Source organism: Ascaphus truei, chromosome 1 (assembly GCF_040206685.1).
Source record: "Ascaphus truei isolate aAscTru1 chromosome 1, aAscTru1.hap1, whole genome shotgun sequence".
Lineage (NCBI taxonomy): Eukaryota > Metazoa > Chordata > Amphibia > Anura > Ascaphidae > Ascaphus > Ascaphus truei.
Window position 1 is genome coordinate 263,717,825 of NC_134483.1, and position 24,198 is coordinate 263,742,022.

The window sequence follows — 24,198 nt, forward strand, 5'->3', positions numbered from 1 at the left end:
AAAGCAAAAACAGTCATGCACCCGTTACCTTTTCCCACATTGTCCTAATTCCCTTCCCTGCAATATAGTCAAACTGGATTTTTAAGAATATTCTTACAGTATCTTAAATCCTTTTCTTCCTTTCATTACTTTTGGAAACATGTTGTATTAATTGCAACATTTTTGTTCTCTCCTTTGTATACACAGTATATTTAAAGCAGGGTTAGTCAACTAACACCATTGTTTTACGGGACTGGAACTGGGGGTCACAAAATCAGTAGTGGGGATTGTTGCATTAAAAGGTACATTATATTTATGCTCAATTGCTCATGCTCTGCTCAAAAGTGTATCCTTTCAGCCCCACTTGTCCTAATGGCTCCCAAATAACTAGTGTCTCTCTCAACTTCAAAGTGTCACTGAAAATCTAAAAAAAAAAAAAAGGTTTTACACGTTATTACTTACATCTCTATAAAGGATCAATTTAAAATAGCAGTTTGAATGGATACAATATAAGCAACATACTAAAACCCACACATTAAGCAATCATTGATACATTATATATATTTAAAATTGCGTACAATGTTTTTCTTCTTATTAACAACTGAAGGGGAAAAAGTGTTACATTTCCAATAACACTAAACATACCCACAATGTGTTTGTTTTAGAACCTTTCCTTTCTTCTTATATTTATTTTAATACTCCTTACAAAGATCAAATTCAGACCCTGCACCATTTTGCACAAAGCACATTTTGAACACAGAAAATCTACTATGTTTAGTGGCGGATTTCCCATTAGGCCCGTTAGGCACCTAACAGTGCAAAATTTGGGGAAGGCAAAAATGTCCTCCCCATATACTTTTGCCGTGCTCTCAGACCTATCAGGCTTGATGGGATGTAATTTAGCTGTTGCAGACACTTCCTTACCTGCCTTCCTCCTTCTGAACCGCAGCAACCTCACCAACATGATCCCATGGCAACGCGTCATCGCAGCGTCAAATGACGTCTTGAGGTTGCTTTACCATGGCAACATGACGCTGTGAGATGTCACGTTGGTGATTTCCATGGCGTCATTTGATACTGCAATTCAGAAGGAGGATGGGTGGCAGGTAAGGAGGTGGCCGCAACGGCTAAGTCCCTTGGGGAGGCAGATTTTGAAATCCGTTGCTGACTGTGTTATTGCATAACTATACATGTTAGGTTAAGGTCTACCCATTAAATGTACAGTATGCTACACTTGAGGGGAATCTGTACCCACAAGTGTTGTTTATTTGAAGTCTGTGCACAAATAAACCACACTCCTACTAAAAACTGTGTCTGTTTCTCACTGATCACCAGTCATCCTTCCACACCTCATAATAATAAGTCAGGTTGGTAAAAAGATAATAAATACAGACCATTTATATGTCTTTAAAACTTTTTGAGACAAACAGTGAAGCATTACTGGCCAGACTGTAAATGAAAATAGCTGATATTACAATATTCTAGAATTGTTTGTAAGCTACTAGAATTCAAATCTGAAGACATTTGCATATAAACAAAATGTACAATGTTCTTCTTTGATCTGCCTTTGTTATTAAATCAGAAATATCTGACAGAATCATATTTTTAATCAAATGACAAATAATTTCCATCTGTTGCTTTGTGTATGTCACAAAGGACCTGTTGAACATACAGCAATCACGACTAGAGCCTACAGTACATCTCTAATTTTTTCCCGTATCTACAAAAGTAGATGAAAATATATCAGACACGTACAACTTTGTATTCAAGTTCAGGGTGCCCATACATGTTTTCCTAATTATTGATAAAATCTGATGATGTGATAATTTATTACAGACAGAAGATGGTTTTAGGTTAAGACTTTTAATTTAGATGGTACATATTTTCCGGCAATTTAACAAACATTGTTCTTGTCACTTTGCTCAAATGTAACACATTGTATGTAGGCACATTGCATTATTTATTACATCAATAATAACAAATAATATAAATACTATAATATAACAATTAAAAAAATTGTATTATTATTATTAAAGATGTAATCTGATTATGCTAATGTATGTATGTATGCATATATGTCTTTATTTATATAGCAAAAAGGAATGAAGATGGGGCACACGGATTTCCAAAATAAAGAGATTTATTAAAGCATACACAACGTTTCGACACTAAGGTCTTTGTCAAGTGCAAAAGACAAAGACCTTAGGGTCGAAACGTTGTGTATGCTTTAATAAATCTCTTTATTTTGGAAATCCATGTGCCCCATCTTCATTCCTTTTTGTATGCCGTGGATTGGATGCAGCCGATCGTACATTGATGGGAGCACCGGTAATTGTATCACTGTTTATCATATTGTGGTGTGCAGCATTTACTCTTTGTTATATCACTTTATTTATATAGCGCCATTAATGTACATTGCGCTTAACAGCAGTAATATATGTAACAATCATATAAATAACAAATAATACAAATAACACATAATGGGAAGAAGTGCTAATCCAGATTCTATTTTCTTATTTTCTTCTTGTTTTAATAACATGACCGATTGTCAGACTATGGGCTAATCTTGCAAAGTGAATCCAATAAAATATAAGAAATGGTTGAAATATGATATATAAGAATGGTTGAGATGGAAGAGAGTTTGGGTTATAAAGATGGGTGCAAAGAGGAGAGATTTGGATTCTACCTGGAGGGATATGGGCCTATATAAGAGAGATGGCATACATCCATCTTTGAGGGAAACTAAGACACATCACCAGATTAATCAAGCTCTAGTATGGATAAATGCTCCCAAATGAGTGTTAACTCCCATTCAAGTCAATAATCATAACTCGAAACAGAGCTTGGAGGTCTGGAGGTCAGTGAAAAGTTGAGATACTTTATCAGCAAATATTTGAACTAGCTGAGGTGGAAAGTGATACGAGTCAGGATAAATTAAACATCCTTACCAACAAAAGGTAGCAGTAATTAGGTAGGACTTTACAGCAGGCATATGTCCAGGGAACACAATGCATCTTAAATAAAAAAAGAATCAATGAGACAGGATGAAGGAGAAAAATAGGAGAAAGAGAAGGGATACGGAAAATCCATAACAAAAGTCTTCCGGTTATTTGTATGTATTGTAGTACAAATTCTTGTGGTTTGGGTATTAAATTCCCAAAACTAATTGCAATAATGACATGGTGATGACTTTAATATTGTGGCTATTAATGAGACATGGTGGAATGGAAATCAGGACTGGGACAAAGCTATGTCAGGCTGTACTCTTTTTGGAGAGTACACAGCAAGAAGGAAGGGGGAGGAGTCGGACTTTATGAAAGGAACGATATAAAGGCTATGTTAATATATGTACTGGGGAACCCTAGAAACTGGTGAGAAGGTTGCCATGATTTTAGTAGGGGATATCATGAAACCTGTGTCAAACAGGTTAACAGAAGCTAAAGAAAAAGAAAGCAGGTATTATTCTCACAGGAGGTGGCAAGAAAGAGGCAAGAAATCAGATGTGCAAAGTTCAAAGCAGAAGAGAAACTAGCCCCTTCAGGAAGGAAGAGGGATAAAACTTTTTTTAGGAATATGTCTAGGAGATTACGTTATTACAGGGTGTCATGTGCTGGTTACCTGCTGGTTCACAGAAGCTCTGAGGTTCCGCCAGTGGTAGTGGGGGAAGACAGGACAGGCTTTTGGGGTGATTGATAGTTCTCTCTCAATGGTCCGGCGCCTCCTTTTCTTGCAGGCTCCAGTAGTAATGGAGGCAATCTCTGCAGGAGAACTCTCTTGTACTCCCCCTGATTGATTGCAGACTCAGGCAGGAGTATATTATAACACAAAAACAGCTTTATTGTATAACTGCACACATAATACAGTCTTGAACTGAGTCCCTGGTCTCTTCCTTCCTCCAGATGGTCCCTGGAATCAACCCCCAAGCAAGGGCCCGAGAGTCTATCTTAGCTCTTCCCCTACTCCCTGGTGGAGTAGGAGGTATAGGCCCCACTCCCACTCCCCTAAGGCAGGGAATAGAAGTGGTCAGAGCCCTGCAGACACACTTCTTGGGACAGTCTCTCTCAGGGAAGAGAACACTGACAAAATTTGGTGGTGCAGCCCCTTAAGTATCCAGGAGGTGGGTGCAAGGTCTGAGCCCAGGCTTGGGCAGAACACAGGCCTTAGTCATGTGCCACCTGCCACTCAAGGGAGCTACTTACGGCAGGGGAAAACCCGGATTGGGCGTAACATTGCCTGCACTGATACCAGGACTTAAGTGTTAGGGAGGGTAGATTAATACACCAAAATAATTCCTGGCTACATAATGAAAGAAGAAAAATAATAGCAAGGATATTAAGTCTAAAGACAGAAAAGGAAGGTCAACTAGAGGAAGGCAGGCAAAGTTATAGCAGATAACCTTAATAATTATTCACAGAAGGTGAAGGACCTTGTAGGAGTTAAACAAAAGTCAATTTACAGAAAAAAAAGGTACTAATGGAACATTTAAACTGAAGGGGGCAAGTCAATGGGTCCAGGCAAGATACATTTAAGGATCTTAAAGGAACTTAGGGGGTGCTTACATCACCTTTGATGGAACTACTGTATAATCACAATATTCTGTTTTGAATCCAATGTGCGAATAGTGGCGACCCAATGTTTTGCACATTCGACTAAAAGTAGTTGAATGTCACTGTGTGAAACCTAGTGTGAATAAACCCCATATATGCTGAAGTCAAATGTTGGCAAATAATTCTCAAATCTCAAATAATATATCCCTGAGCAAGACACTGGGGCCGATTCACAAAGCATTGATAAAATCAGTACATTTGTGTCAGACTATGGGGTCAATGCACTAAGCGTCGATGAGCCACTTATTGATGCCTTTCGCAAAAAAGGCCTAATGCTATTCAGTAAGCCCTGATCAGTCGCCAATAAAATCCCTTTTCGTCAAATTTTTTTTCCAAGAATTTTTTTTTGCAAAACGAGGGTCGAGAAGCCCCTTATCAGCAGGTTTTCAAACTCGTGCAATTCTAGTAGCCCCGATTAGCTTATCAAGGCTAATCGCAGCTCTAGAATAGAGATTTCCTCTCAAAATCCTCCCACCAGGAATAGTTGGCAGAAAGGTGTGAGAAACTACAGAGAAACCACGAGAGGGGACTTAGAAAAAAAAATGCATTTTTCCTGCATCGGATAGATGCAGGGAGTCTCCGGAACAGATACCCATTAATATCAGCATGAATCCCATGCAATAAAAATACTTTTACAGGCAACTTCATTACCTTAGCGGCTAACCGATAAGGCAATGAAGGGGTTAAGGAACAAAAGCAGCTTTATTGGGGCAGAGGGGGTGAGTGAAGAAGGTACTTGGCCCTTCACTCACCCCCTGTGCCCTCAAAAAACATTACAATATGTACTAACCACCAATACACCCATCCCGTGCCCCCACATAAAGCACTTTTTATTTTTTTATACACAGGGTTGATGCCAGGGGCTGGCAGTGGTCCACATGTGGTCTCCGCAAGTGTCCGTGGGCCTCCAGGTGGTCTCTGCGTGTGTCTGGGGCCCTCAGGTGGTCCCAAAGGGGTATATAGGGGCTCTCGTGTGGTCCATGTGGGTGTCCGGGGTTTCTCAGGTGGTATCCATGGGTGTCAGGGGGTCCTTAGGTGGTCCCTGTGGCTGTTCGGGGGTCCTCAGGTGGTCCCCGCGGGTGTCCGGTTGTCCTAGTGTGGTCCTCGTGATGTCTGGGGCCCTCTGGTGGTCCCAACGGGTGTATTGAAGCCCTCGGGTGGTTCCCATGGGTGGTCACTGTGGGTGTCAGGGGGTCTTCAGGGATGTCCCTGCGCGTGTCCAGGTGTCTTCGGGTTGTCCCTGAGGGTGTCCGGGGGTCCTCACTGGTGTCTGGGGGCCCTCGGGTGGTCCCCGTGGGTCCCCACTGGCCTGCTGTAACAATCCTGTGTCCAAAATATTTTTTCAATACATTTTAATAAATACACCCCCTCCTCCCCCCCCATGGTTAATAGCTCATTTGCACATTATTAAATAAAACATTAGCCATCCAGCATAAATAAAGTTAATAAACCTTTCTACTTACCTCTGCCGTCATGAAAGGTGTCCTCATCAGCATACTGCAGGTCCATGTCCTCCGATGCCAGCAGGAATACATGAAAAAATACAATCTAAGTGTCCCCTAACCCCTTAATCACCTTAGCGGTTAATAACCGCTGTAGTAATTAAGGGGTTAACCCACCCGCCCCTGTTACCCGCACGGGAGGCTTAACCACCCACCCCGGGACCCCTATAACCACCTGTCATGGTAGACCAGGTCTTACCAACACATTAATACCGGATTCTTGATTGAGCACACAAGATGAGCAAAATAAATTGTACTTTATTTCCTTTTAAGACAAACACATAATATTCACAATTACACTGGATAAAACACTTACTGGGATGGGGAAACTAAATCAAATGTCCACAGAACAAACAAAGTTTCTGGGCACCCCAGCAAGTGGATGCGCGATTCCAGTCATGTGACAGTCCTTGGCTAGGGGCGCAACTTGCCACCCCTATATCTCCGCCGAAGGGAAAGATTTCGTAATGTCCTTACAGGATTCGTTCAGAATCCTTAGCTCAAACGAATTCTGGAAGATGGGTGCAAATCTTCGTTACGATATAGTTAACCCATCACACTTCGGAACCGCTGATGCTAAAACTTGGATGTTTCTTGGTTGATCTTAGGTGAATCTGACTGGGATTGTACTGCAGGCATCTTTATAGGGTTATGGGTCCTATTCTTAACATGCACAGCCAATCCTCTCATGGGAACAATTTTCCCACCTTATCCCAGACTTGCCAGGAGTTCATAGAACGGTCAGAAGTTGCTTCCCGGTCTGCTAAGATCATGCGTTAACCACACACCTGAGCTACTATGGATACCGGGCCCAACCTCTTACCTGGCGACAGTAAGTGTGGGGTTTGGCTACCAAGTGTGAAGCGCCCACACTTCACACTGGTATCTGGTACTTACAAATATCCTGGACACCCTAATACCTTGAGTCTCTGAGGCTTTTCAACTCCGACTTCTCTACACACTGGGGCACCACATTAGCAGGGTGCCGTTTGAAGTACGGAGATGAAAAATCCCTCAGCTCATTCATCCATAACATATGGGCATGTTAATGGATTCATTGCCGGTCTGGCAGGAAAGGGTTCCTGCCTGAACATTTTAAAACACCATTGCAATACAGTTTATTATATTTTTATATATATATATATATATATATATATATATATATATATATATATATATAAAATATATTTTCTGCATATGCAACAATTATAAAACTTATATGTATGTTTATGGTTTCTTTTTACCTAGCTGCACTCCAAAAATTAGAGTGCATTGTGTTAACGCAAGTTATCCACTTAGTTGAAGGGGCTCTGTGATGTGGGTTGCGATTTGACCTTTAATCGGTCTGGGTTACAAGCCGGCATACAATGTATCCGTGCTGGCTTTGATCGGTAACCGAAGACGCGCGCCACCAATTCAACTCAAGTGGATAACGAGATGGCAGGATACCATGTATCAAGAAGGCACTTCAGCTAAACTGCAGACCACTTATTCAAATGACTTTGCAGTTTCGACGTCTGTGGTCATGAAACTGATACCTATCTTGAAAGCAGCTACTTATTCACAGGCACGCTTCTTCAATCAGCGCTTGGCACAGCGCTAGAAACTCCCCCTTGTGTCGCAAATACAATTAGCACATTTTTCATTCATTCATTTCACTGCAGCTAGCTTCTGCGCTGCAAAATGGGGACAATAAAGGTAGTGTAGGGGAAAACTTGGTATTATGGTGCCAATGCATTTTAACCCCTTTTATCCCAACATGGTTTAGGGTTAATCACTCGGGCATAATACCTATATTATTGGTCTGGTTAACCCTCTCAATGCCACACCACCCTGTACACATTGATTGGCACATCATACCCATAAAATTTGGGCAGATTAGCCACTTTATCACTCAATGGTCACCCTAATAAAAAAGCAGGAAAGCCAAAAATACACAATAATAATAATAGATATACACAAGCACCTAAACACCCAAATTCAAATAAAAGCACTAGCCAACCAATTTAATAAATAAAAGCACTAAACAAACAATTTTTTGCCTTCATGCTTTTTATTAGGGTGACCATTGACTGCTATAGTGACTTATCATTCCCATATTATATGGGTATGATGTACCGCTATGCTAATCAATGGGTACAGGGTTTTTATAGTTAACCCCTTAATTACCATAGTAGGTTTTAACCGCTAAGGTGATTAAGGGGTTAGGGGCCATCAGATTATATTTTTTCATATATTGTTGCTGGAATCAGAGGACATGGACCTGGAGTATGCTGACAAGGATGCCCTTCATGATGGCAGGGGAAAGTAGAAAGGTTTATTTACTTTATGTATGCTGGTTGGCTAATGTTTTATTTTATAATGGTCAAATGAGCTATTATCCATATCTGGATAGTTATAGTTATTTCGCCCATTACCGTACTGTATGTGTTGGGGGGGGAAGGGGGGTGTATTTATTTCAATGTATTGGGAAAACAATTGCCCACAGGATTTGTACCGCAGTCAAGCAGGGACCACAGAGGGCCCCCAGACACCTGCGGGGACCACCGGAGGACCCCCAGGGACCACCAAAGGGCCCCCAGCACACACATGGACCACCTGAGGGCCCTAGGACACCCGCAGGGTCCACCTGGAGACCCCGCCGGCCTCTCGTATTAATGCTGTAAAATGCTTTAATGCATGTCTCCATCACTTTTGCGCCAGCCTTTAGCTGGTGAAAAGAAATGGTGATCTTTTATAGTACGATTCAGTTAACACTGCTTTGTGAATAGCGCTTATTAGCAAAAAACGGGGAGTTTGCCATTTTGTGACATTTTTTTCACTGACTTTATTGGTGATAAAAAAAGCCATTATAGCACGATACTGCACTGTTATCACTGCTTTGTGAATTGCACAGCAGGTAATATCGCGCTATAAAGGCATTTATCTCACTGAAAACAACTTATCACAGCTTTGTGAATCGGCCCCACTGAGTGGATTCATATCACTGCTTACTGTATATTAAGAATGGTGATATGATTCAAATCTTTTTTTTATATATTTAACTATTTGCCTTTGAATTAAGATTTTTGGATGTAAGAATATATACTTTTTGGAATAATAAATTGTTGTGTTTCATCAATTGAATCCAGGTGTGCGCAACTGCTTAATACTTTATTTTTTACTGGGATAACAATCAAGGGCATAAATAAATGTGCAATCCTAAAATAAGGATGAGCTGATATTAATTTATTTTAATGTCTTTTCTTGGGTTTTCATTCCACAAGAGACCATTATGTGAATTATTTGTGGATGTTATTTTTGATCAAAAGATGCTTAGGATTTCTATTTTTTTTTTTTAACATTTTACTGACAAACACAGTTACAGTAATGATTGCACAGTTCTTAAGGTTAGTCCCAGACCTGAAAATCTATACAGTATATTCAAAAATCTATCAAAATGTGTTAATGTTATAAAAAAATAACATCGTTCTACATAGGCTTTCTTTTGACAAAAATGGGATTGTACAGTATTTCAACATGCACCAATATAAGGTTCCAGGGATTCCTCACACATTTTGTTCCCCCTTGAAATCTGCACATAAATATGTGACAAAGCAATGGTTGATTTTTTTTCACAATAAATGTTTTTTTTTATTAATTTATTATGGATTGGACCAAATTTACACATAGTTATCATGTTTTCTCACCTAGTATTTTCAACCAGTTCTATTAATGTCTATAAAATAGTCCCTTTTTGAACTGTGTTTGAATCACATTTCATATTATAATACTTTACACTGCTACTTTACATTGAAAAAAACTATATTACTAATTGTCTCACACAACAATGCAGTCATAGTACTACTTCTGTGAGCCTCATGCAAAATGTCCATCTGTCTGAGGTATTTTTCTGTTACTGTTAATTAAAAAATAAATAAACAGTTGTTCCTGATCACATGGACATTTCATTAGTATTCTAGTGGTTTTAGAGGAAAATTTCATTAAAAGCAGATGCTAACTCACTTCCAGTAACTTTACAGTATACAATGTTTTACATCCATTTAGCACTTCTACAGAACTGCTAAACAAATGTTGTGGTAAATATTAGAATAACCCAATTATTGATTCCTGCACTTTTACTGCTAACATATATGGTGAATGTAATGAACAACTTTGTCTCTCTTTAGCAATGTATATACTTAAAAGGATTTGAGAAAAAGTGCACATTTATTTTTATTTTGTTAATTGAGGATGTAAAATGTAAACGTTTTAGCTGGTTACATTGTAAATCAGCACTCTAATTATTTGCAATAAGTAAAACAAACAGTTTCATTTATATTGAGAGGTGTTGATTGGGTGCAAATAACTAAGATGGTTAGAATGGTAAACAGTTGAGAAAGACAGTAGAATATACAAATTCTAGATTATCTTGATACTGTATTTTGGAGCATAAATGATGACTACAGTAGCACTTGCACCCACTCAGGTGATATTGGCCTGGTATTTTATAGCCCCCAAAGAGTCAGGATTCCAGATCCTTATTGAAGCAGGACTTGTAGTTTTATCTTTTTCCAAAATGAGTATTATTTTTTTATATTTTTTTATATATAGTAGGTTTTTGCATATACTGCTGCGGCACAGTTTATTCGAGCATTTGCCCGTTCTGTGCCGCAGCAGTAGCCTGGCGCGCGCCCGAGAGTGACGGGCGCGCGCCGAAGCAGCGGAAGAGCGCCCTCCGATCGGGGCGCTCTCCCTACCGCTGCCGGGTCCGCCGGGTCCCCCGGAACCCCCTGCCGCTGTCCCGCGATCGCGGGACACCAGGGCTCCCTCGGGGAGCCCCTGGACGCGCGTGCAGGGGGCGCACGCTCCCGAAGACGCGTGACCGCGCGTCTATGACGCGCGGCACGCCGAGGGGCGGCCACTAGCAAGCTGGGAAATCTCCCGGCTTGCGGATCTGGCCGCAGTGTAATAAACTGTGTCGCCAGTGTAGCAAAGAGCAGAGGCTCAGACTAAGGATATAGCGATGCTGCTACAGTATGGCTGAAAAATGAGATGAGGCCCGAATCTATTAGGACACAATCAGTGATCTCGCACTCTGTAAAAATATGGGATAAAATATGTTGGGCTAGATCTGTTTCTGTAAGGAATCTGGGAACACGTCTGTCATGATAATGTCATGAAGTAATCGATATTTTTAATCCCTCTGGGGCTTAAGGGGTTAATGAGCTACAGTTTTAGGAAAAGGTATTCTATAGAAGGGGTGGGCTCCTGCCGGTGCCTTGAGAAAGGCAGTTTGCAGTTGGCAGTTGGCTACAAAATTTTGTAGGCAGTTAGCTTCAGAGTTTTATTGAGACCAGACTGAGGATAAGGCATTGCCTCTTATCAATGACCTCTTTGGGAAGAACATATGTCCTTTGGTAATGTACTGTACAGGATTTTCTGTTTTACTCCTTTTATTTTAAGAAACTGTTCTGCCTTATATTGCAACTGTATGTTTATTTTGTATCTCCTTTCTGTAATCTAAGCACTGTATTTATATATATTAAAATATTTAATAAGTAATGCTTTGGGCTCTGAACGAACTAATGCGCGCTCTGGAGAGAATAACTTACGACTTCGGGCACGTTACTACAACTGATTTTATGTTAAAGTGCATAGTTTTTCCTATAATAAACAGGGACCTGGGGCCCTGCCAGATATTTAAGTCTAAGATCTGTTATCATATCTGCATAACCTCAGGTGGTGGTAGTGGATAGATATGATGTGCAATTGAGTAGGGGTTAATACTAACTTGCTGGTTCCTTGCAGAGGAGAAAGGGGGGTTGCTAGAGTAGCCTTGTGTATTAACCCTGGTTGCATGTCTAAGTCACGTGCTCATGTGTGCTGTTTGAGGCGGTGGTATATTGGGACGGCTTGAGGAGAGATACAACTCATTTGAGGGACCCTTGAGGGGGTGAAGAGTGGGGCAGCTTGCGTGTTGTGTATTGATCCTTGATCCTGTAAGAGGGGATACTGTCCATTTGACGGACCATTGCGGGGGTGAAGAGTGGATGAGCTTGCGAGCGTCGGTATTAACCCTTGTCCCGTATGCAGGTCGCGTGCTAGCAGGGGGTCGTACTCTAAAAATATGGGATAAAATACGTAGGGCTAGATCTGTTTCTGTAAGGAATCGGGGAACACGTCTTTTGCAACGTGTTCCCTCCTTACCTGTCATATCCCAGACCAGCGCGTGCACACACCTCCGCTCTGCTTACTGAGCGCACGCGCAGCTCTACTAGTGTGCAACAGAGCTTAGCTCTGCCCCCTTGGACGCACCACGCTCCTCTCATGCGCGGCGGGCACACGTGGCGATGTGCACCACTTCCCAGCTGTGTTGCAAGTATTCGTTTAGCCCACTTGTCTCCTGCAGCCAAACGTTGCCTCCGCGACTCCATTCAGCCTCCCTTTCTACTGGTTCCTGTGTGCTACAAATACCCTGCAGTTCCTTTACTACCTTGCTGAGCATAACTTTTTGTAGCCTTTAGCTCCTGCGTCTTTTGTGCCTTGCTCCGTGTCCTGTGTAAATTTGCAGTTTTACTCTTCGTGTACCGACCCGGCTTGACTTTGGAACTCCTCTGATACTGACCCCGGATTACCCTCAACTCTGCGGACAACTCTAACCCAGACCACGGCTATACGGACCTCCACGATTCTAACCTCTCCAACCCCAGACCACGGTTATAAGGACTTCCACGATTCTGACCTCTCCAAACCCAGACCACGGCTAACGGACTTGATTATTCTGAACTCTCCATTCCAAGACCTTGGCAAGTATCAACTAAGCCACTATCTCCAACACAGACCCGGCTACGTTTGACAATCCGCCTGCCAGGCATGCTTCCGCTGCTGTGGGTGCATGGTTTACAACTTCCCCACTTCAGTACCGGGGTCCTGTCTTGCTCGTGGGCAGCGCAAGCGTTACAGTTTCATCTATTCCCTCACCCTTGACTTCAATACTGCCTAAACCAGGGTTTGTTCCAGCTCTCCAATTCAAGGTATTTAAAAAATGGAGGGAAAAATGTCTGAGGAGACTGTTGGATGTAGTGAAATCAAAAAAGGATTAAAATTCCAGACATAAAAGAAGAGTTTGATATTCCAGATATGCATCTATATCAATATTTCCAGATAAGGCATTATGCTACCTCAATACTGCCAACACAGGATGTTTATAGACCTTTGACAATTTTCGAGGAGCTATACTCAGCGGGTGAATATCATAAAGGCACTTCTGCACAATTGTACCACATTTTGATCACACAGAAAATGGAGCAACCAAGTAAAACTACGCTAGACTGGGAAAACGATATCGGGCGCCCACTAAAGAGGGACGAGTAGTTGGAAATTTATGAGAGAGAGTCTAGGTGCTCGGCAGTAAGAGAAATGAATCTTAAAATTCTACATATATGGTACTACACCCCCGCCAGACTCCACTCGTTCTTCCCGGCTTTCTCCCATCTATGCTGGTGAAACTGTGGCTAAAGAGGCTTGTTTAAACATATTTGGTGGACCTGCCCTAAGATAGTATTATTTTGGAGGAAAATTAAAAAGCTAATTAAAAGGGTCATGGGATTGGATTGCCCTTGGAATATGGAGACAGTATTAATTTTAAAATCAATATAGGATCAAGAAAGAAACACAGATAAACTAATGATACATATTCTTTCCACAGCCAAACCAGTAATAGCTAGAAGTTGGAAACAGATTGATCCACCGACAATGGCAAAAGTAAAAAATAAACGAAACTATATTATGGTAATGGAAAAACTTACCAGTTTATTACAGAATAGATACTAAGGGTATTTGAAGATTTGGGTGCCATGGATGATATATTCGGAAGCAAAGTTTAATGACTATTTGTTTACTCTCCAACACAACAACATGTGACTAATGTGAACCACGCCAAATTGCAAATGTAAATGTAACAAAGTTTAAACGGGAGTTCTGAGAATTGTGAAAAGATGGAATGTATCCCTTCCCCTCTTCCCCTCCACTACCTATTTTCCTTTCTGTACCCCTCCCCTCCCTATGCCAAATATAACTTGTGAGAAAAAGAACAATAAAATACAAGTTTAAAAAAAGAAACAGACGTACACACAGTGGATTACAATAAATAAGAGGAAACACACTTACTGGGGATCTGGGCTACAAAACTAACCTTTCCTAGTTGCAATAGCATAGAAAAGAAAGTCTTTACAAAGTCTTTTTGATGCCTGGGACTAAGCCCAAAAAGTCCTGGAACCGTAATCAGCATGCCGCTGTTTCCACTCTGGAGGTGCTGAAATCCCTTGACCGGGAGCGAGTACCAAACGTCCTGGTAATCTTTTCGGCATGCAGTTCCAGCCGCGACCACTTGAAGTATTCTGAGAACTTGGCCCCAAAAGTGGGAAAAATTCTCGCCTTGAAATTTCTGAAGCCGACAGCACTCACATCTCTCACAGAGCATCTTTGAATTTACCGCTGTTGTTTTGGCGCTCAGAATTTCTTGACCTGATTGGCTGCTAGGTTTCTTATAGGATTTCAGTCCCATTCAACAAATCAGAGCATGGGAATATTCCTACCAGCAATTTGCTGCTACCCTGAAACTGGGCGCCACGGATTTCAATTCTGCAAAGGGGCATGCCAGGGCCAGGCAACTCAGAGTCTCGGGCCGGGCAAATGGTCGCCGGATAGCCCTACTTCATGCGAAGACATGAGTACTCAAGTATAACTCCGGAACTCTGCCCGCCCTAACACCTTGGCATCTCTGAGACTTTTAAGTCCAGGACCCAAGCAGACTCAGTGGCACCAAGCCGGGTGGCCATCTGGTCTCTCGGAACCAGGGACTTGGAAATTTCCCAGCTCATATACAGTGCATAAAACATATACAGTATACCTTTATACTCAATGTTAATAAAAATCTCGCAGAATTCTTCTAAGTCCCTCATCCCCTAGGATATACTGAAAAGATACACACGTTCATTTTCAGAGCTCCTAGACCTTCATATAAGAAGTTAACTAAAAGTTGCTTCAAATAATGCTTAGGTTAAGTTTCAGAGTTGCTTCTATTGTACCAAAGCTGGACTTAGAAATAATTTCACTCTCGCAACCTTAAGGAGGGTTGGAGACACTCCGAAACCCCTATACTGGGTTCGAGTGTTTGGGCATATACTGGGGGGAACTCCCACTAAACCAGGGACCCCTGACTATACCCGAGATACGCGAATCCCTGTGCCCCCGTTTAGCTTTCTGGTCTGTGCTGAAGTAGGGCACTAATTTACACAGGGGGCACGTCGCTTCACCATTCAAACACAAAAGATATATTAAAGGTAAACTACATGGTGCAAGGGAGAACGCAAGGCAACAACACATAAATAATCAGATGATTACATAAAGCCCCCTATAATTGCACTCTAGGTAGGTGACATTGATAGTACAACGTCATCTGTCAAGGGGCCACTAAATGGCCTATTCCCTTATTAGGGTAAGCCGCGAAGGTCACACTCAAATGAAAATAAAAAACTTTTAATCAGTAATGTTTAAAAACGACGAGACACCATAAAAATGCATACACAATGCATATTAAAATCCCCAAATGTGTGTAGGCACAGAAGCCTGATCGTAAGCGTGTCAGCGGCTGCAGTTCCAGGAAGTGATCGGGACTGATCGTGCCTTGTCCACAAGCCGCGTGGACGTCAGCGTGATGACGTCACGCGTACCCCGACGTACGTACGTTTCGCGCGTCACAGCGCGCTTTCTCAAGGGGGAGGAGTAACAAACATGATATGGTTAGACCTTATATACACCTCCCTGAAGGGGAGGGGCGGACAATGGATGCGGGAAAGTCGTATACGCGCATCGTAGGGAACGCATAAACCCTAACGAAACATAAAAGAATCAATGGGAAGGGGGGGGGGATGGATGGATGAAGAGAAACCGGAAGGGACATGCAAATAATAACCACAGCAACTATGAAAGAGACATGTACATATTAGCAACTGATGTATGGCAATAAATCAATGTAGAGAGATAGCCTCACCAATGTTTTGGAGACCAGTGAAATACATCAGGTGGGCTCATATAGATAGCCTCAGTGGATGGAATCCTTAGTAAGAGGCAGAGGAAATCAAGGGTTAATTAGAGGCACAGGAAATACAGGGGCCAGTATATGTGTGTTAGGTGTAGGATTGTACTACTCTGGGCGAAACCGCCTATAACTTGAGAAAGCGCGCTGTGATGCGCGAAACGTACGTCGGGGTACGCGTGACGTCATCACGCTGACGTCCACGCGGCTTGTGGACAAGGCACGATCAGTCCCGATCACTTCCTGGAACTGCAGCCGCTGACACGCTTACGATCAGGTTGTATTTCACCTAACCGTGGGGTATTGATACTCCATTACTCACTGCAGCATACCATTGACTTATTAACTTTGGTCACGCAACCACACATACCTACGGTGTGGATTTATGCAGTATTGCGTCAGCCTATCCCTAGGCTCTGGACATTGAGAGTCCTTTGCCTGCTTCTGTGCCTACACACATTTGGGGATTTTAATATGCATTGTGTATGCATTTTTATGGTGTCTCGTCATTTTTAAACATTACTGATTAAAAGTTTTTTATTTTCATTTGAGTGTGACCTTCGCGGCTTACCCTAATAAGGGAATAGGCCATTTAGTGGCCCCTTGACAGATGACGTTGTACTATCAATGTCACCTACCTAGAGTGCAATTATAGGGGGCTTTATGTAATCATCTGATTATCTATGTGTTGTTGCCTTGCGTTCTCCCTTGCACCAGGTAGTTTACCTTTAATATATCTTTTGTGTTTGTATGGTGAAGCGACGTGCCCCCTGTGTAAATTAGTGTTTTTTTGGAGGTGTTTGTCACCTCCCTTCTCACACGTCAGCTCCCAGGGAATCAATTCACCCTCTGTTTTCCCCCCCTGCTCTCCCCTTCCCCTCCACCCTATCCTTGCTATGACATAACAGTATATCAACACAGACATGTCAGGCTTTCTCTCCACAAAACAAGATTTTGGGGCATGGATAGATGAAGCGGCAAGCCTATTCTCTAGAACAGCTGTTGATTTACCTATACCTACCACTGAGCCAGACGGTATTAAAAAATATTTCACTGACTTAGAACATCATATGAGTATACAAGCAAGGATCTGGTGGGAGGTTACCAGCCTCAATAACTATACATTGGCAGGACTCGTCCCAAGAGGCTTAAGGGTATATCTCTCCCCTTCACATCTCATTAGTGACACACAATTCATTAAGGAGTGGGAAAACACTCTCCTTAAATGCTCAAGTGAACTGATCTCTCTACTCATCTCATATGAGACCAAACGACTTGATGAGATCAACACTGAGATTAATACACTATTGACAAATGTTGATACATGGCGAGAGCACTCTGACTTCATAGACTATGAAAAACGTCTAAAAGGTCAGATAGACAAATTGACCTCTGAAATTAAAGCGAGAAAACAACGCAAGTTTGCCAGGGACACCACAGACTATGAAACTAACACAATTTTCTCCTATAAAAAGAAACGTGAAAAATTAAGAAAAGACAAAAAAGGGACTGAATCTACTGATTGTGAGACATCAGCTAGTGAGGCTGAATCAGATTCTGCACAAAATAGGGAACAAACCCATCAAAGGTTTACCCCTCTCCCATTACCCCCCCTTCCATCTACATCTAATGCTCCGGTTAGCCAAACTTTTTTAGGCCTTTCGGGACCAGACTACATCCCCCCAGGATACGAAAGACCAGGAGGGGGGCAGGCACTAAAATTAAGGGACCGAACAGTCTGGGGTTACAAGGATCAGGGGATAAGGAGACCTTACAAACGCAGCCGATACCACCGTCACAGGTAATAAACCTTTCGGCCAAATCTCTCACTGCTGAACACACTGGGGTCCTCTCCACAGGATTAACCTTTTGCCCCTCCAATCAGGTTGACATTTTTGAGAACATAAAGGATCTCAACCTTTTTGCCAGAAAACTGTCCCTTCACGTTTTCTTTAAACGGAGACAAAGACTTGCAAGCATGAACACACCGTTAGAGAACTTTGACACGCAAGACCTTGCCTGTCTTGAAGTATTAGAAGAACTTGAACAGGACAACATTAGAAATCCTGGTGAGGGACCATTCACACAATTGCATAACAAATCAAGATTTACACCATCTTTACAAACATGCACAAATGTGGATGTCTTTACTCAGTTAGTAGCCAATGATTTCATGAACTTGACAAACAACTCCAAGAAATTTAATCTAAACTATAAGGAGTACCAAGCTCTCAAAGATCTTGAGAATGATGATACTATCACAATAAAACCATCAGACAAGGGTGGAAATGTGGTAATCTTGGATACCTCCTCTTATGTCTGGAATGTAAGGAATGTACTGTATCAGGCTACTCTCTGATAAACACTGCTATAAAGTACTCCAATCAGATCCAACTGACATGTTTCTCACTGAATTATCAGTAATTCTTAAATCTGGCTTGGAAAATAAGGTGATAACAAAATCAGAATCTGAATTTGTTTACATTAAACACCCTCCACTAGCAACATTTTATCATCTTCCAAAGGTACACAAAGGCTCCCTACCTCCACCAGGCAGACCCGTAGTGTCTGGCGTTGGAAATATCACCTCCAACGCGAGCATTTATCTTGACACCTTCCTACGCCCCTTTGTGGAATCCCTTCCATCACACCTTAGGGACACTAAGGCAGCTCTGCTACGACTGGAGGATGTCACTGTAGACAAGGACACCCTACTAGTAGGGATTGATGTAGAAAGCCTTTACACAAGTATACCTCATTCATCTGGACTTAAAGCTGTGGAACATTTTCTCCGGGCCAGAGACACCCATGCACGGGCACACAATGATTTTGTTATGCGGTTGTTGAACTTTGTCCTGACCAGGAATTTCTTCCTGTTTAACTCTAAGATCTACCATCAAATTCAAGGTACCGCCATGGGCACTGCGTGTGCCCCCACCTACGCCAATCTCTACCTACGCTGGTGGGAGGAAACCGTGGTGTTCATGGAGGATTATTCTATGTATACCGACCACATAGATCTTTGGTCGCGGTACATTGATGACGTGCTGGTACTGTGGAACGGCACGGAGAAACTCCTGGTCGAGTTCATAGACAAACTGAATCACAACACGCATAATCTAAAACTCACTTATGACATACAAAAGGCTAGTATCAATTTTCTGGATATTAAAATCACGAAACAACAAAATGGGCGACTAGAGACAACCATTTACCGAAAACCTACGGCTACAAACAGTCTCTTAAAAGCAGATAGTCACCATCCAAAATCACTTATTAACAATATCCCTACAGGACAATTTTTACGCCTTAAACGCAATTGCTGTAGTCTGAGTGAGTTTAAGATCCAGTCGAAAGATCTTATGAAGCGATTTATGGACAGAGGGTATTCCAAAACAATTGTGAAAAAGGCCTACCATAGAGCAGTCAATACACCCAGACCCAGCCTACTGACTGATCGTATCAGACCAACTGACAACAGATCACAAACCATACGCTTCATTGGCACTTACTGTAACCAATGGCATACCATCCGCCAAATCCTAACGAAACATTGGTACATCTTGCTTCAAGATGAGGATTTGGCAAATATATTAAAATCAACACCAAATATGACAAGCCGTAGAGCGCGTAATCTTCGCGATCGCCTAGTGAGAAGTCACTTTCAGACTATACCCTCACGTACATGGCTGGGTAACAAACCTAATGGGACATATACCTGTGGACGATGTAAAGCCTGTCCATCGATTAGAGTTACAAAAACATTTATGGACTCAACATCACACCAAACTTACACCATCAAAGACTTCATAAATTGCCTTACCACAGGAGTTGTATATCTCATCCAATGCTCCTGTGGCAAACAATACGTGGGTGAAACTCACAGAGCATTCAAGGTACGTATTTTAGAACATCTTGGCTCCATCAGGAACAAACTTGACACACCTGTTGCCAGGCACATAAATGTAGAACATCAGGGAGACTCTTCCAATCTTGGGTTTATTGGTATAGCCCATGTGCCCTGGGGCCCACGCAAGGGCAACTGGGACATGAAGCTACGCCAATGCGAATGTCAATGGATACATGCATTAAAGACACTGGCACCACATGGCCTCAATGAAGGTTTTATTTTCTCTTCGTTTCTGTAAACGGGGTTAGAGGGATCCAGGTATATAGGATATATTTACATCAGCTTAGCAGGAGCCGTTTTTACTCTTTAGGCGGCTTCGCCTAGAGTAGTTCATTCCTACATAAACACACATATCTGCCTTCGTGCCAACTTGCCATTAAGTGTCTATTATTATTTATTCTTGTGCCCAACCTGATGTATCAAAAAAGGGGGTAGAGGGATCCAGGTATACAGGATTTATTAACATCAGCCTAGTTGGAACCGTTTTGACGTTATAGGCGGTTTCGCCCAGAGTAGTACAATCCTACACCTAACACACATATACTGGCCCCTGTACTTCCTGTGCCTCTAATTACCCCTTGATTTCCTCTGCCTCTTACTAAGGATTCCATCCACTGAGGCTATCTATATGTGCCACCTGATGTATTTCACTGGTCTCCAAAACATTGGTGAGGCTATCTCTCTACATTGATTTATTGCCATACATCAGTTGCTAATATGTACATGTCTCTTTCATAGTTGCTGTGGTTATTATTTGCATGTCCCTTCCGGTTTCTCTCCATCCATCCATCCCCCCCCCCTTCCCATTGATTCTTTTATGTTTCGTTAGGGTTTATGCGTTCCCTACGATGCGCGTATACGACTTTCCCGCATCCATTGTTCGCAGGTGTATATAAGGTCTAACCATATCATGTTTGTTACTCCTCCCCCTTGAGAAAGCGCGCTGTGACGCGCAAAACGTACGTACGTCGGGGTACGCGTGACGTCATCACGCTGACGTCCACGCGGCTTGTGGACAAGGCACGATCAGTCCCGATCACTTCCTGGAACTGCAGCCGCTGACACGCTTACGATCAGGTTGTATTTCACCTAACCGAGGGGTATTGATACTCCATTACTCACTGCAGCATACCATTGACTTATTAACTTTGGTCACGCAACCACACATACCTACGGTGTGGATTTATGCAGTATTGCGTCAGCCTATCCCTAGGCTCTGGACATTGAGAGTCCTTTGCCTGCTTCTGTGCCTACACACATTTGGGGATTTTAATATGCATTGTGTACAGTATGCATTTTTATGGTGTCTCGTCGTTTTTAAACATTACTGATTAAAAGTTTTTTATTTTCATTTGAGTGTGACCTTCGCGGCTTACCCTAATAAGGGAATAGGCCATTTAGTGGCCCCTTGACAGATGACGTTGTACTATCAATGTCACCTACCTAGAGTGCAATTATAGGGGGCTTTATGTAATCATCTGATTATTTATGTGTTGTTGCCTGAAGTAGGGCATCCTGGTGGCGAGCCGCATAACTGCTTTCCAGGGAGGACTTTGTCTGGAGGTGTGTGTCTATATGTACCCGGGAATCTGACTCGACTACCGGATACATTTTTGGAGCGCCCAGCAACTCTGGACCCCGACTAGCTTGACACAATGCGACAACACTTTTACCGCAAAGTTCACCCTGAAACTCATAGCCTTAGAATCTCCACTGGTTAGTACTCCTAGAAAGGCAAAAGACACAAATTCTTTATTGCCATACAATTGCATTCATTGCAGGTACAATACACAGGTTGAAGAGCTGACACAAAAATCTGAAACAGGGCTCAGAGGTAACCAGCCGGGCATAACACCTTAATTGATGGCCTGGTTCACTCTTCACCGTCACACTTACCAATACAGAAAGTCAATGAGATGAGGAGACCAGCCCTTTTAGAATACAAGTCCAATTTAAAGAATGAGATGAGAGGAGTACCATTTGTCATGCAATATAATAAAATGGCACCCCAGATCAAAAGGATTTTTAATAAACACCGAGGAATACTTAGAAAATACATCTTTCTTAAAGAAATCCTTCCAGCAAGACCTCAAATCTTTCAGAAAAGCTGCAAATCTCAAAACCAAATTGTCACCCAGTTGTCCTATAAGTAATCCTTAATCGCCTATTCAAGTCTCAAGCACAGACTTGGTGGGAGGTCTCTAGTCTGCAGAATTATGATACACAAGATATGATTCCACGGGGCTTACGGATAGGCCTCTCTCCAGCGTATCACATAACCACTGTTGAGTTTACCCAGCAATGGGAGAACATATTATCAACATGTTCACAGTCCTTAATAAAATTATTGGTTGAAACTCAACAGACTAGGTTATTGAATATACAAAAGGAGCTTGATATCCAATTACGCAAACTAGATGACTAGATGACTTTAGAGCCCACAAAGATTTTGATGATATGGAATCTAAACTACAAAGAGAAGTTGATAAGTTTAGAAATGAAATCAAAGAAAGGAAACACAGAAAATTTCAGAGGGATGCTTTAGATTATAGTTTACATCAGGTGTACAGCTATAAAAAATCCCAGAAGAGAAGACAGCCCACGATTAATTACTCCTCCTCAGAGGCTGAGAATTCAGAGTCTGAAACAGCTAGTGGTTCAGAAACCAGAATGTCTGCCCCATCTCCCTCTACAAGTGGGATCTCTCAAACTGATACCAATACTATTGCTTTTTTGGAATACCCCCTCGTAAGAGACCAACAAGACGAGGGGGCAATAACAAAAAAACAACAGACCAAGGAAAAAGCAGGCAGAGGCCAACGCAGAAAATAAATTCCACAGCAGTAGAAGACGGGAAATTAAAGATCTTTAATCTCTCAAAAATTAATCTAACTGGTGATCACATCTCACTATTAGAGAAGGGATTATCCTTTTCACCCACCAAGGATTTTAATCTCTTTGAGTGGGTGAAGGATTTAAATTTGTTTTCCCGTAAACTGCTACTGCATAAATTTCACGCTAAAAAATCTAGACGTGAAATTGACACTATTGGCCTCGCCGCATCCGATCAGACAAATGTCCAGAACCTTATGTCATTACTAGATGATAACGAAAGTCCACCTGATAAGAGAGAAGGTCCGTTCTCTAGTTGTAAACCGAAAAGTAAATTTATCCCCTTTATGTCATTATGTCCCCAGGTTGAAGTCTTTACCAACCTAGTCACTCGGGACCTAGAGAAAATGAAAATTAAAAAACACATGCGATATAACATCACTAAAAAAGAAAATGTGGCATTCAGGGAATTAATGACACAACAAGAAATCACAATCAAACCTTCAGACAAAGGTGGGAATGTTGTTGTTATGGACACCGAGTTTTATGTCAAGGAATGCAAACGTATCCTAAAAGATAGAACAACATATAAGATACTGGATTGCAATGCGACTATAAAATTCATTAAGGATCTTCAATCCATTTTGAAGAGTGCCCTCACCAACAATATTATTGACAAAAATGAGCATGATTATTTGTTACCCAGGACACCTACAGTGGCAACATTTTATACACTGCCTAAGATTCATAAAGATCAAAAAAGACCGCCAGGTAGGCCTATTGTCTCCGGCAATAATAACCTTACTGAACACTGTAGTGTATACCTGGATCAAATCATGCGTCCTTTCGTGTCAAATTTACCATCTCACATTAAGGACACGAAAGACACCTTACGAAGACTAGATGGCATCAACTGTGATAACCAAACCATGTTTGTCACAATGGATGTGGAATCTCTCTATTCCAGTATCATCCATTGCAATGGTGTTAAAGCATGTAGCCATTTTCTCTCTACAAGGGGCTTAGGTTACATTGAACATAACAAATTCATGATAGACCTTCTGCAATTTGTCCTTTGTCACAACTTTTTTCTATTTGACGGAACACTGTACCACCAGACCCAGGGAACAGCGATGGGCACATCCTGTGCACCAACATATGCTAATCTATACCTGGGCTGGTGGGAAGATCAACATGTGTTCAGTGACAAATTTGTGCAATACACACAATACATTGATTTGTGGATTCGTTTTATAGACGACATATTATTGATCTGGCATGGTCCAG

General features: G+C 41.9%; 1 protein-coding gene across 16 annotated transcripts in view; it reads right to left on the reverse strand.

The window, feature by feature from the left end:
* ADGRL3 (adhesion G protein-coupled receptor L3) overlaps positions 1–24,198 on the reverse strand; it is a 2,053,745-nt gene that overhangs the window by 1,306,951 nt on the left and 722,596 nt on the right. The window lies entirely within an intron of this gene.